Genomic DNA, 15,757 nt, shown 5'->3' on the forward strand with positions numbered 1-15,757 from the left:
TGGTCACTATTAATATTAGGACCTCTTTCTGCTCCATCAGAGATGCCGGGCATCTTCAGTGGCTGTGCTCTTTGGAAGTGAACGCACTCGGTCGTTCCTCCCTCCCTCTCAAGTGCAGCCCCTCTCTCTCTCTCTGGGTCTCCCGTCTCTGCTAAACAGACGGGCTTGTCTGCAGGCAGAGGACCGAAGTCATTGAGATTTTATAGCATAATGTCAGAGAAAGAGGAGGTATCCATAGGGAAAGGGGATGAAAAGCTGTTTGTGAAATGGAATGATTGTTATGTCAGATTCTCTGGGCCACGTACTGCGGGGCTGGAAGTGCCGGCATCGGAGCTGGGCGGCATCGGGATGTTGCTACAGAGACGATTCCTCCAGATTCTCATTCGTTTGTTCTCCCAGGCTATTGTGGGGTGAGCGGCTCTGGATTACAGCCATGTCTCCTCAGGTCTTGGTGGGCGATGGCAGGAGCAGGACAATAGGTGGCTTGTGCGTTGCTTGAAAATATGCTCCCAGGGGCACCTGGGTGGCTCAGTCGGTTAAGCGGCCAACTTCCGCTCAGGTCATGATCTCGCGGTCCGTGGGTTCGAGCCCCGCGGTCGGGCTCTGTGCTGACAGCTCAGAGCCTGGAGCCTGCTTCGGATTCTGTGTCTCCCTCCCTCTCCGCCCCTCTCCCGTTCACACTCTGTCTCTCAAAACTGAATAAACATTAAAAGAATTAAAAAAAAAAAAGAAAGAAAAGAAAGAAAATATTCTCCTGGACCGCATGAATCTGCTGGGTCTGAAGTCTGCTGCATGCTGCAGTCATTTCCAATCCTGGCTCCTTTTTTTTTTTTCCCACCATCTGTGTTGGGTGACTCCCTGTTGTCCCCCCACACCCTATTCATTCTCCGCCTTTCTCTGCTCCTCTGTGTGCCCCAGAGGCTGTGCTCTATGGACTGTGTCCAGCCCCATGCCCTCGGCTCACTCGTCTTCTTGCTCCCTGCTGGGCTTGGCCACTGGTTGGAGGGGTAGGGCCCTTTGGGACCCAAGCTCCTGCGAGGGGCTAGACTAGATGCAAACTGCCCACCTCATCAGAAAGCTGGCTGGAAGCTTCCAGACCCCAAGCTCAGACTCGGCACACAGGCCAGATGGGACGGGTGGACAGAAGGCAGGGCAACCTAGCCATCATTCCCGCGTTGCGACAGTAACCCTTTCGTGGGTTTCGGACAGGGGAGCAGGACGGCTGTACAGATGAAACCTGTGTTAATATATCATTGTGTGAAAATCAACTTGTGCTTTGGTAACTGAATCTCTTGGGATAAGGTCCAGAAAGGCCCGTGTCAGACAGAAGTCAGCACCCCGGTGCCTAGAATTTCTGAGGACACCAGAGTGTCATGAGTATCGAACTGCCCCTCACCCGCTTTTATGTAGAGTGATTGCTTTTGACTTCTTTGTCCTTCCGTCAGTTTGATTTCCCATCCCTGAACTTGTCTGGTTCCTCTTCTCAGACCCTCTCTAATCTTCCCATGGCTTTCCCAAATTTAAACGCTTGCCACCAGAAGGCTTATGTCCCGGTAAATTCTTCCACTCTTCCATTCTTTCGACACGAATTCTCATAGACTATGTTGGGACTTCTCTTTGTTTTGTTTTAAACGAGCAGTTCCTTACAGAAGTATGTGTGACTTGAGGGGCGCCTGGGCGGCTCAGTCAGTTGGGCGTCCGACTTCAGCTCAGGTTATGATCTCACAGTCCGTGAGTTCGAGCCCCGCGTCGGGCTCTGTGCTGACAGCTTGGAGCCCGGAGCCTGTTTCAGATTCTGTGACTTCCCCTTTCTGCCCCTTCCTCTCTCATGCTCTGTCTCTCTCTGTCTCTCAAAAATGAATAAACATTAAAAAAAAAATTAAAAAAAAAAAAAGAAATATTTGTGACTTGATATATGCTCTGACCTCCCAGGCCTTTTTAAGTTTAACCCTTTATTCGTATTTTGTGTCCCGAGCTTTCTGCCGGTTCCCAAAAGGGCCACTCGTCCTTGTCCCTGTGGGACGTCCTCTTGGTTGGGACAAGCCATTTCTCTGACCTCAGAAAGTCTCTGACCTCTCAGCCCCTGTGCCGAGAAGGCAATGCCTACTTCTCCCCTCCTTTCTAGGTGCCTGCAGGAGGAGGGTCTGCAATTCTATGACTTAGACTGTGGGTAAAAAGACAAGTAGCTCATGTCTCAGACCTGATCCCTCTGGAAGGACCCCCAGAGCAGCTGCCTGGAAGGGACCTCTCCTCCCGGCCACTGCTATGCTCACCTTCCTTGCAGGCTAACCCTGGGGGCTGGGGGGAGGGGGGAGGAAGGGAGGGAGCCGTGGCTTAACAGAACTGCGTTTCCTGTGTTGTGCCAAGGGGAGTCCTCTGCCGCTGAGGTTTCTTACCTGATGACACCCGAGGGAGGAAGGCAGGCCGGGTATTTCCAAACGTCACGGAGCCCGAAGCCCAAGTGGCTCGGGGAGGTCAGAGTCTGCAGTGGCACGTGGGAGCCGGGACGGAGGCACGGCTGTTAATGACCGCCGGCCTGCCTCCTTCCAACCGGCTTCGTCCCCGTGCCCTGCAATGCCTGTGATTTCATCAGGCGCACCTTTGTCAACAATCCATTTAGCAACCAAATTATACACCGGGTAATTATAGCTTCCAGCCTAGTGTCAGGAGTCCCCAGCACAACAACCTGCTTGCGGCAACAGCTCAGCCCGGGGCAGGGCGCGGGGATTTTCCAGAGCCTTGATGAGACATCGGGGAGAGACAGGATGTGGCGGGTGGGTTGCCTTGACTTCTGTTAATTGTCTGTGTCAGGTCTGCGGGTCTTGTTTTGACAGTCCCGAAATTGTGTTTGGACTCTTGATTAGATCAATGTGGGAAGCCAGGCCAGAGTAGTTTGTCTTTGAGGGAAAAAAACAACCTGATGCGCTCAGATCCCTGGCGGGAAGGAAGGGGACTCTTCACCCCCCCTTTCGCCTTCCTTATTGCCTCAGGGCTTTCCTTCTGTGCCCCCAGCTCTTAAAATGGACCCAGGAAACACGGGTAGAGGGTAAGAACTGTACAGGAAAGTGACGTGATGGTAGGAGTCAAGGCCCAGATTTAAAGGCCGCCTATGCATTTAAAAGATGGATTCCGGGTTTATTCTGAGCCCTCCCTCAGTGGCTCAATAGAAAATGGTCTTCAGGGGCGCCTGGCTGGCTCAGTAGGTTGAGCATCCGACTCTTGATTTCAGCTCGGGTCATGATCCCAGGGTCGTGGGATGGAGCCCTGCATAGGGCTCTGCCCTGAGCGTGGAGCCTGTTTGGGATATTCTCTCTCTCCCTGTCCCTCTGCCCCTCTCCCCTGTTCGCACGCTCTCTTTCTCTGTCTAAAATAAAAAATAATTGAAAAAAAGAAAATGGTTTTCCCGGGGCCCGATGGGGAGGGAAGGGCCCAAGGCGGGAGAAGGCAGTGGTGGGGGGCGGCTGATGGAAATAGCCCCAAGCTGAAGAGAGCTCTGTCATGGCCCTGAGCTAGGGACTGAGGGGTGTATGTCTCGTGTCTGGGAACAGTGATATCTGCCAGTGACGCTTGCACTCACGACCTTGACACTCGCTGAGATGTGATGATTCTCGACACCTCTGGTGACAGAGAGATGTCATCGCTGGAGCTGAGCACAGGGCGCCCCGCAGCCATCTGACTTGCCCTTCCAAGACAGCGCGGATCTAACCAACCTGACAGTCAAGGGCCAGAACTCCACCTGCAGGCCGACGGTCCCACCGCTGCAGAGGTTCCGGATCTGACCCGTTCATGAAAGGACACAGGGGAGATGGGATGAAAAGCTCGGTGCCCCGGGCTTTCTTGCCCTTGTGGGTCTTAGAGGGCTTTGCTCCCCAGACGCCTCTCCTCCCCCAGCCCCCGTCCACCCGGAAGGGTTCTGCCATCATCTGAGCGCCTCTTGGCTGGCTCAGCCCATCAGGAAGTTTTGAGGAAAGAGGTGCTGGGGTGTGAGGGGACTAGATGGAAAAGAGGAGAATTCACAAAGTAGTGCTGTGGGCCAACTGTCTCTGTTACTGCGTTTAAGAAAGGCGTGCAAAGAACTTCGATTATCTTGAAATCACTCGGGGGGTGCTGGATGGTGTTTCCCGTCTCCAACTTTGGGCTGAGACTGAGCCACATGGATGATGGCTTCCATAGAATGGTGGAAATAACAGTGTAAGGAAGCACATGAAAATTAACAGTTTGGACAGCAGCCATCACTTCCCTCGTCTTTCTGGAGAGCCTGGGAATAAAGATCTCCTGGCTTAGTCCACACCCTGGGGAGCTTCGGCCCATAAGCAGCCCCGCTGTTATCCTAGGCAGGCCCAGGGATCCAGGCTTTGATCGGAATCCAGAAGGCCCAGAAGGATCTGAGGGGAAACATTCATTTCCCCCTGAACCTCTCAACACATGTTCACGAAAGCTCTCCAAAGAGCTGCGTCTCTAGGGCCAAGTTCACTGCATTTAGGGGATTCTGTTTCTAAATGAGTTTCTGGAACTCTCTGTCAGAACTGCGATCCCATTTTAAAATTTGCCGGAGTGGTTCCTCAAATGCAATGGATGATTTGCTTAGCTATCCTATTCGCGTACATTTGCATATTTGTTTCAAAATTAAAATATGAGTAAGAATAAAAAGCTAATTACACCCAAAACTGCATGAGTCATCGCAATTAAAACAGGGTACGATAACTACTTACTGCTTTCAGAATTCTGAGAATTCTGTTATTCATTGTTCCATACTTCTTCTCTGTACTTTTTTTTTTTTGATTCATCTGTTTAGTTTTTACATCTATTAACATTCATTCACCTGTTACGTGCTGGGTTGCCAGATTCGTTTAACTAAGGGGCAATACCCATTGGCTCCTACACCATGCTGACTAAAGGACTTTTTCCCCCTTGATAATATTATGTGAGAAATTTAAACTGAAAGCAATGTCTTCGCCCAAGATTCCAGAGACATCTCTCTTGCCCCTGAGGTGTGAGTTGACGTACAATATAATATTAGTTCCAGATGTACGACATAGTGTTGACATACATTATGAAATCCTGACCTTGGTAGCTGTAACTGCAGCTGTCATTAGACAAATTATTACAATATTATTGGCTATATTCCCTGTGCTGTGCTTTGCATGCCCGTGACGAAGTTTGGACCTCTTAATCCCATGAACTGTTTTACCCATTCTCCCTACTCTCCTTCCCTTTGGCATCCACCAGTTTGCTCTCTGCCTTTCTGAGTCTGTTTTGCTTTGTTTGCTCATTTGTTTTGTTTTGTTTTGTTTCCCATTCCATTCTACGAGTGGAATCATACGACATTTGGGTTTGTCTGACTTATTTTACTGTAGTAAAGCCACCTGAGGTGGTATCTTATTGAGGTTTTGACTGAGATCTCCCTAATGATTAGTGATGCTGAGCAACTTTCATGGGTCTGTTGGCCACTGTCTTTTTTGTAAACATGTCTATTTAGGTCCTCTGCCCATTTTTTAATAGGATTTTTTTTGGAGGTTTTTTGTTTGTTTTGTTTTGTTTTTTGCTTTTTTTTTTTTTTTTGTAGTTGTTTGTGTTGTTTCTGAGTTGCATGAGTTCTTTACGTAGTTTGGATAACTAACCCTTTATCGGACATATCCTTTGCAAATGGTAGTTGCCTTTCCATGTTGTTGATGGTTTGCTTCCTGCAAACGCTGAGCTTTTCAGTTTGAGGTAGTCCCAACTGTTTATATTCTTGCTTTTGTTGCCCTTGCCTGACGAGACATATCAAAAAATATGTATAATAATAATAATAATAATACTTCTAAGACTGATGTCTAAGAGTTTACTGCCCGCGTTTTCATTTAAGAGTTTTATGGTTTCAAAAGTGGTCTTACATTTAGGTCTTTAATCCATTTTGAAGTTATTTTTGTCTGGGTCTCTTCCCTCTCTCTGGCCCACCCCTGCCCTGCCCCCGGTCACCTGCACCTTCAGGGTCTCTTTGCCCAGTTTCTTAAATCAACCCCTTCTTTTCCAGTTTCCCTTCCCAACCTTGGCCCCGAGAGTAACCCTCTCTTGTCTGGATGGTTTCAAATTTCCTCCTACCTTGGAATCCGTGCCACTCACTGTCTTCAAATGGCCTTCCTGCCACACTGATTCGAACCATGTCTTTTCCTGAACCAAGTCATCAATGACTCCACACTGTGAACAGATTAAGGCCCATATTCCTCAGCTTGGCATTCGAGACTCCCGCTTGCATTTGTACCGTCCTCACAGGATCATTCAATAGGCTGCTGTCACCATCCTGTGGATGTTACTTTGGTATTCTCCCCTCTGTCCCTTTGTTCACACCCTTGTCCCCACCTCACTGTTCAGATCAACACTGCTGAGCGCTTCCTACATAGCAGGCGTTCTTTCCGCTGGAAAAGAAAACGGTCCTCACCTAGTCTTCCCAAGACTAATTCAAAACCTGTCGCCATGATTGACTGATGGGTTGCCTCATTCATTCAAGTTATATCTCACTTAGGATCCTGTTCCAGAAACTCTGAGGGATGGAGTTGAGTGAAAACCAGCCCTTGCCCTCCACAGGCCCCACGCTAGAAATCTCTCTGGCTCATGGAACTTTATGTTCCACTCCCCACCCAGGCCCGCGGGCCAGGAAAAGCTGGCTTTTCTCTGAAGTCCTACAGCCCCACATCAGTCAGGGTCTTTAAGTGGCAAGATGCAGTGTTCTTATTTGTTTACTTGGTTGTTTAAGGCTAGACAAGACAGGAGAGGAAGTTCCACTCATGGCATGTCCAGAAAAGGTGGGGACAGCCTCACCCCAGGTGTCCAGGCTCCGTAGGGTAGGTTGGGGACTGATGACATCCAGGGCACTTCTGAGACCAGGGGGCGTCTGGATGTGTTGAGACGGTCCATAGTCGTTGCCGGTACTGTTCAGTGCTGCGGCCCAAGTCACCTCTTCCTCCACTCCGGATGGCTGGCTTTTCTCTGCCTTCTGCTACCTTACAGAATCTCCTAGTCCCTGCAGCACGGATCTGCGGGTGAGAGCCTCGCAGCAGGGGACGGTGGCCAGGGCAGGCATCGTAGACAGGCCAGCGCACGGCTCATGTGAAACTTCTCAGACGGTGCCCTTGACCCCGCATGCCCTTTTACACCCTGACCTCTCTCTCCCACATGGTTGCAAACCCCCTGAGGGAAGGGGCTGTATTCTGTTCCTCACTTATATCCTGTGGGGCTGTAACTCACAAATTTGGCAGTCACCTGGGAGGTTTTGAAAAATAGATTCCCCCAGAAAACCAGAAAGGCAAAAGATTTTAACATTTGACCACATTAGAACAGAACAAAACAAAAGCCTTCTTTAGAGCTGAAAACCACACCAACAGGCAAATAACGAGACCCACGAACCCGTCCAAAGAAATAATAAACAAGAGAAAAAATATTTGGAACACGGATGAACAGGCACTCGTTTCTCTACTTTGCAACGAGCCCCTACATAATACAAACAAACCTAATGAAGGCAGCACAGAGGGTCCAACCTGGGAGAGCAAGGAAAAAATATATATCTATGGCCCAAAAGCATCTGAAGAGTTGTTCAACCATACTCAGAAGTAAGGACGTGTGAATTGGAACAATGCCAGACCATGTTTTCATGAATCTGGTTGACAAAATCTATCAAGTTTTCTAAGGTCCGTTGCTGGTAAGAGTATGGGCGGCAGGGGGCGAGAGCCGTCTCTTAACAGTTTCCGAGGGACCCACCATTGCAACGTTGGTGGCACGGTGGGCCGTGGCTCTCACACCTTGATGACCTCCAGGATGACATGATGAGCTTTTAAAAAACACCGATTCAGGGGCGCCTGGGTGGCTCGGTCGGTTAAGCGTCCGACTTTGGCTCAGGTCATGATCTCGCGGTCCGTGGGTTTGAGCCCCGCGTCAGGCTCTGTGCTGACAGCTCAGAGCCTGGAGCCTGTTTCAGATTCTGTGTCTCCCTCTCTCTGACCCTCCCCCGTTCATTCTCTGTCTCTCTCTGTCTCAAAAATAAATAAACGTTAAAAAAATAATAATAAAAATAAAAAACACCGATTCCCCATTCCCTGCCCCCCCAACCCCACCCCAGTATCCTCATATATGCCCCTGTGTAAGGAAGAGCAGCATTGGTGATAGACTAGACTACAGAACCTCAACATCAGGTCAACATTCATCGGCATTTTATTAAATGACCCTTGACCCAGCGACCCCACTGCTAGGAGTCCCCTCTGTGCAAGCAGCCACAAAAGAAGGTCGAGACAGATGGAGAAGGAAGTTCACTGCAACTTTGTGTAACACACAACCCAAACGTCCCTCACTAGAGAGCTGGTTACATAAACTGTGGTTACAGGCTTACATCTTTTTTTTTTTTAATGTTTATTTTTGAAAGAGAGCGCAAGTGGGGAGGGGTGGAGAGCGAGGGGACAGAGGATCCAAAGCGGGCTCCTTGCCGACAGCAGCGAGCCCGATGTGGGGCTCGAACTCAGGAACTGCGAGATCATGACCTGAGCCAAAATCAGATGCTCAACCGACAGAGCCTCCCGGACGTTCCCGTTTTACATCTTCTAAAAATGCTGAAGAGGAACTCCATTTGCAAATAGAGCACAGTCTCTGTGTTATATTTTCTGGTGAGAAAAAGCAAGAAGCAGAAGAATATAAGTAGTATGATCCTTTTTTATAAAATGTAAAAAACGATACACTATACATTTTGGTAAATGCACAAATTCTTTCGTAATGGAAAATACATAAGAAACTGATAACAGTGACACCTTTAGGAGAAAGCAGACACCTGGCTGGCTCAGTCAGTACCGTATGTGACCCCGGATCTCAGGGTTGTGAGTTCAAGCCCCACGTTGGGCATGGAGCCTACTTAATTAAAAAAAAAAAAAAAGATCTAAAACTGAATTGTGTTGATATATACCAACCTTTGGGTCAAGGGATGGGGAGAAATACGCTAACATTTCATTCTCTACTGTTTGATTTTCTTCCTTTGTGTATTGATGACTTTCACTGGAAAACTTCCATGAAGTGTTTTCTGGAAGGTTGCATTATGAGACAATTTTTGTTTCTCCTTTATAGACTTCTACAAAAAATTTCAAAGCTCACAGCTTTTCAGGCTCTCCACCAGAGAGACTAAGTTTGGGGACAGAGGTGCTGGGTAGGGTGCCAGGAATCAGCTTGTCATGGGATTCTGCTGATCAGTCACGTTTGAGTATCATTACAGAAGCTTCTGGAAGAAAGGCACTCTTCTGTAGCTCAAATGTGTGAGGACATGAGGTCTGGATGGCAGTAGCCCTTTTGCTTCCGACCCTAAGGTGACCGTGAACAACCAAGGACAAAGCAACACATGCGTGGTAGGTCAGAGACAAAGACACACAAGGACCTTCGTGACATCGTCAGGCCATCACATCAAGTCTCTCCTGAGGAAAGACAACCTTGTCTCTAGACTTTCCAGTTATGAAGCCAATAAATCCTCTGTGTTGTTTAAGGCAGTTGGAGATGGGTCCTCTGTCACATGCAATATTAAGAGTCCCGGCTGATAGACCTCCATTAACTGAGACAAACTGAGTGTGTCTTTATCCTCTCACAGCCTGAAATTGCCTAATTTATAAAGTATTTAATGATGTTTCCAAGACAATCCCTTATCTGGCACCCTGGGCCATCTCTGATTGCCTGCTATATTTCTACCTCTCGAAATAAACTGTCAAACCAAGAAGTATGTCCTTGGAATGCACCCTCCACATTCGCAAAAGAATTACTATGTGTTTCAGTTACCCTTCATTATGTAATTCTTAAATTGGATTCAAGATTACGTGCATGACCAGGAAATACTTCTTGTGATTTAACTGATATCTGGGAATAACCACTCATTCAGCAGATACATGTGGAGGGCTCACCATGAGCCACGTATCTTGCAAGGCACTGGGTAGGCATACAATCACGAAAGGAGCAGATACAGTCTCTGCCCTCATAGAAGTTACACGCTAATAGGAGAGGTAGACATTAAGCCAATCAGTCACCGCACAGATAAAGAAGAAATTTTTATATTTAGATAACTTTATGAAAGAAAAGTGCTGAGGCACTATTGGAGAACATAGCAGGGGGTTCTAACTATGCGAAGAGTTTAGAAAAAGACCCTTCTAAGGAGATGACCTTAAGCTGAAAGCTAAAAAAATGAATAGCTATTAAGTAGGCAAAGAGTGGAGAGGAGAACATTCCAGGAAGGAAGGACAACATGTGCAAAGGCCCTGAGGCACGAGGCAGCTTGACTCATCTGAGAGCTTGAAGGGCCAATGTAGTCCATGAAGTGAGTGAGGATACTTCGAAGAGAAGGGCTGGAGAGATAGGCAGGGGCAGTGTAAGGGGAGCCTTGCAGTCCATGTTAAGGATTCTATATTTTATCCTCAGTGAAATAGGTACCACTAAGGGTGACTTGGCACAGGAGTAACCTGATCTGAGTTGTGCTTTTAAAAAGATCTCTTTGGCTCCTGTATAGAGAGAGGACCGGGAAGGCCAAGGGTAGAAGCAATGATTCCAGTATTGGGGTGTTGGAGGAACGCAGGCAAGAGTTTCTGGGGCCTTGGAGTCAGATGATGGCTATAGGGTGCACAGGGTGGAAGGATTTGCCACATATATTTTTAGGTAGAATCTATACGGCTTTGAGACAGATCGATTGTGTACATGTTAGGGGAGTGAGAGGCAGGGAGCTGTCAAATCAAATCGATCAAGGGACTTGCAAAGGCCCATTGGATGTCAAGAGTTCATTCTGAGTTTTATTTGCATGGACATATTTTGCCAGGATAGGTAGAGATTTTGTCTTCCTGTCTCCGCTGATTGCCTATACCAGATCTCATCCGAGATAAGCTTTCCTAAACTCGTCTAGGAGTCACCCAAATATGGGATAACACTCCCCACTCCTCTTCCAGAAAAGCCGGGGGCCGGAGGGGTGGGGGAAGGCTGGCAGCCAGTGCAACATTAGGGAAGTCGGAGTGGAGAGATTGGGCATAGAAAATGAGAAATTTCCCCCCATCAGTTCCTCCTTACCACCCCATCACCTTCTCAGTTTGGACCCTCAGCAGGTTTCGCTTGGACCTTTCCAGTAGCCTCCTACCTGTCCAGTGCCTGGACCACTGGCATGACTGAAGAATACATTCGGCTGAGAGGGAGCAATCAGGTCACATAGCCTCTCAGTCTTGGGGACATCCCAGAGCCGAAGTTCTTTTATTTTTAATTTCTTTAAGATTTTTATTCCCGTGGCATATAAATTCTAGAAGCACCTAGGGGGCCCTTTTTTAATCTATTAGCATATCTTCCAACAAAATGTAGTACCAGTTATATACAAGAAATTTTTGGAAAACATATTCATGATTTCATTACCCAAGTACAACAGTGGTCTTTCTTGTTGGTTGGTTGATTTTTAGTTTTAGTTTTTTGATTTTGCAAATAACCTTCCAGTCCTCAATACGTTCTTTCGTTTGAGCAAGTTCTCATTGGGCACGTACTATGCAGAAGTGAAAGAAAAAATAGACAAAAGCCAACAAGCGTGCATGTTGCGAATGGTTATGCCATAGTGTATTCGCCATTCGAAATTAATCTTTATGAATTTTAAATAGTATTTGCATCTTTCTTAATTACCATTTAATGACTGCATGCTATGCCAGCATGTTAAGAATATAATTTGTTAAGACTTTCACCAGTTGGGAGTGTAGGCTCTTTGCAAACAGGGACTAGAATGATTTTTTACCGTTGCGTTCACTAGCCCCTAGCACAAGGCCCTACAGATAGAAGGTACTCGGTAAATATCAGCTGAATAAATAATGGCTTTTTGTTTTAGTTTGGGAATGGCAATTATGCCACAGCAATCATCTTGGTAACCTAGTGGCTTCGGCTTCTGGTGAATTACTTCCCGAAGACAGATCTTTTCAAACTTTCCCACTGAAGTTCTCACAGCAGAAGAGAAGGCACATTGGGAGACCCGAGGGATAAAATGGTGGCTATAATATATAAATATACTTACATGCAATTAAAATGACTTGGATCCACAAAACGTTTCGTAACTTATAGCATCGAGTGCTTCTGAGTCACTTCCATACATCCCTGGGAAGGAGAACACCCAGATCTGACATACCCAGTAGGGGTGAGACACATTCCTGAGAGTGAAATCTGTGGACGGAAGGCTATCCGTGGGGATCGCTGCTGCTGCCCCTTACCAAATGGCTTCCCTCACATTTTACAGCTACTTTCACTGCTATAAACGTCATCGGAGAAGCAGACCAGTTTTGCCCCAACTTTGCCAGTGCTGGGGATTGTCACAGGTTGAATTGTTTGCCCCGGAAGATGTGGAAGTCCTAACCCCCAGGACCTGTCAGCGTGACCTCCTCTGGAAGTAGGGTCTTCCTAGATGATCAAGATGAGGTCAGACTGGAGTAGGCTCGCCCCTCCTCCAATACGACCAGTGTCCTTATAAAAGGAGGAAATTTGGACAGAGACGCGCGGGAGGATGTCACGTGCGGACAAAAGTAGAGATCAGGGTGAAGCATCTAGATGCCAAAAAAACCCAGCAAAGGTTTCAGCAAATCACCAGGAGCAGGGAGAGAGGCCAGGAACAGAGTCTCCCTCAAACTCCTCAGAAAGAACCAACTCTGCCCACACCTTGATCTTGGACTTGTGGCCTCCAGAACTGGGAGACAATGCCTCTCTGTTGTTTTAAGCCATCCAGTCTGTGGCACTTTGTTATGGCAGCCCGAGCAAACCAAGGTGGATGTTTTCTAGAAGAGCTTTTTCTTTTTTTTTACAACCTCGTGGGTCCAAAAGGCCCCCTCAAACCTGGTTTAATTTTTTATTTTATAACTTAAGAGAATGGATACTGTCCTGTGAGTTTGTTTGATTATTGTACTTTCACTTGATGGTGGTGGTTTCTGGGGTGGAGGTCTTCCTGGGTACTCATTAGATAAAGAATAAAGACTCAATTAATAACTAAATTGAATGCGATTCAATGAAATATCTGGCCAATTAAGTCTGATCAAAGTAAGTATGTGCTTTGATTCCTAGATTTCCTGTCAGCATCTGTGACTGGTCTGGATTTGCTAAAACAAGAGCTTTGAGACAATTCCTAGGAGATAATTATTTTGCTCACAGCATCTAGACAGGTGCGTTCAAGAGTGCTCTTTGACTGTGTTTGTCTGTCTCGCCCCAGCAGACGGTATAATATTTTTTAGGGCAGGTGCCGGGAGGGGTTCACGGATCTCCCTAACCCCAGGCCCAGAAGTGCCTGGCCCACAGCAGAGGTTACACACAAGCTTAAGAAATGAGCTTGGGAGGGGTGCCTGGGTGGCTCAGTCAGTTAAGCGGCTGACTGCAGCTCAGGTCATGATCTCACGGTTCGTGGGTTCAAGCCCTGCGTCCAGCTTTGTGCTGACAGCCCAGAGCCCGGAGCCTGCTCCGGATTGTGTCTCCCTCTCTTTCTGCCCCTCCCCTGCTCATGCTCTGTCTCTCTCTGTCTCTCAATAATAAATGAACATTAAAAAAAAAAAAAAAGAAATGAGCTTGGGATAGGGGTGCCTGGGTGACTCAGTTAAGTGTCCACCTTTGGCTCAGGCCATGATCTCACGGTTTGTGAGTTTGAGCCCCACATCAGGATCTGTGCTGACAGCTCAGAGCCTGGAGCCTGTTTCGGATTCTGTGCCTCCCTCTCTCCCTGCCCCTCCTCTGCTCACGCTCTGTCTATGTCAAAAGTAAATACACATTAGAAAAAAGAAATGAGCTTGGGATAATAGAATGCACCAATGACCTACTTCTAAGAACAAGAAATGGTCTGAAAGTGAGTAACGTCCTAGTGAATGTGACCTGTGAAAATTGATCTGATATTCATTCGGTTTGCGGATGCTGGCAGCCGCAATAAACCAATCTTCGTATCTCAGATTTATATCTCACTCACAAAATCCGACAAGGGTCAGGGGGTTCTTTTCCATCTTGCAGTTACACCATCTGCAGGAAGTGAGAGAGATGAAGTCCCGCAGGGCAGGTGAAGAAAAAAGGCAGGACTCACACCAATTCTTAACCAGCTCCGCCTAGAAGTGAAAGGAGCGGCTCCTGTTCGCATGTCATTGGCCAGCGCTGGTCACATGGTACTGATTTAACTGAGGGGGCGGGGCTACAAGGTGCAGAGGCGGGCCCGTGAGCGCCGTCAATGTCCCAGTTGTGCTGAAAAGCCGGCGAGGTGTTTTTGTGTGTGCGAGAGTGTTTGTGATGAACATCTACTTAAAAGTGGCCTTGAGAAAATTCAGAGTTTTAGAGATAGAGATTTGAAATCTCTCCCTTTGAAGTAACTCTTGTTCCTCGTTTGGAGGACGGGTATGGAAATAAGTGAACTGAAACCCACTGGCCAACTGAAAACCAGAATGGAGCCTAAATGCAAAAACGCAAACAAAAATATTCATCACATTTACAGGCGTTTGGACAGCACATGGGCCACTTTGAGAGGGTGCATTAGCTTAGTATTAGGGAAATCCCTATCATTGGGAGTTCTGGGCTTCTGACAACGTTTTTTGTTGTTGTTGTTGTTGTTTTTTGTTTTGTTTTGTTTTGTTTTTTATATCCCACAGGGTATTAACATAGGCTGTGAGGATAGTATGTTTGGATAGGACATTTATTTGGTTGCAAAGTAGCTTTCTTGGAGGAAAGAGTGGGAAGACAAAAAAAAAAAGTTGTCTGTCTTATCAGAGGGTTTCGTTTCCAGAATAGGAAAGAAGGATGGTTTATCACTGAGATTCTGGAAATTTCCTCGAGAAAGCTGGACCCAGGGTCGCTGGCTGGGCAGATCCTGAGAATTCCCAAAGAGGAGAGGTTTGACTGATGGGGACTTCTCCCCGGGTGGGGAGGGAGGGAGGAGAGGGGCGTTCCTGTTCTGAGTTCCAGCACCCAGAGTGCCGAGGGCCCCAGGTACACTTCCAACCCAGACTGCCTGTCGAAGTCCTCTTTTCCTGTCTTTGAAATAAATGGCAGCTATGGATCAGCAAAAGCTTGCTGGTCCACCCTTGACCCTCAGTCACTTCTAATTATGGCTCTGACCTGGACATCTTTTTTAAAGTCACTTAAACAAGGAGGAAGTCGGTCTGGGCAAAGCACAGGGGTTGGATCTTGCTGCAGGGCTCTGAGCCAGATTTATCCCTCGTTTGCTTCGCCAGCGCCATCGGAGGCAAGGCATTCTGTGATCCTTGAGTTTAAAAAGTGATAGCATTGGCCTGTTCCACAATTTGATCACAGCCCAAGGCTCCTAAAACTAGAAGGGGTAATGAAGAGAATGTCTATGTCTGTGCCTATCACGTGGCTGGCCCTTGCTGGGTGCTTTAGACATGTCACATATCAAACCTTACAAATTTAGGACTATCATCATGCCCATTGTATAGATGAGAAAAGTTGGGAACTTTGGGAGCTTAAACATATAAACCGTCCAAAGTTATATCATCAGCAAGTTGTGGAGGCAACTTTCAAATTCACAGGATGCTAGTGGTTATCCAACTTGGGGAGTCTTGTGGAAATAAATTAAATGCAGGTAGTGCTGGAGGTAAGAGACTCTGTGTTCACAGGAGGCTTTGGCCTGCTCAAGTCTGGCTTGTTTAATTTCACACTGTGGGCCTCCCAAGCTGAGCACCTCCATAGTCTTAATAAGACAGGATGAGGGGGGTGGGGTGGGGGCTGAACAAAGAGAGCGTCTTTCTGACAGCTGGAGGGGCTTGGATGTTGGTCACGA

Source organism: Panthera onca, chromosome A1 (assembly GCF_046562875.1).
Source record: "Panthera onca isolate mPanOnc1 chromosome A1, mPanOnc1 haplotype 2, whole genome shotgun sequence".
Lineage (NCBI taxonomy): Eukaryota > Metazoa > Chordata > Mammalia > Carnivora > Felidae > Panthera > Panthera onca.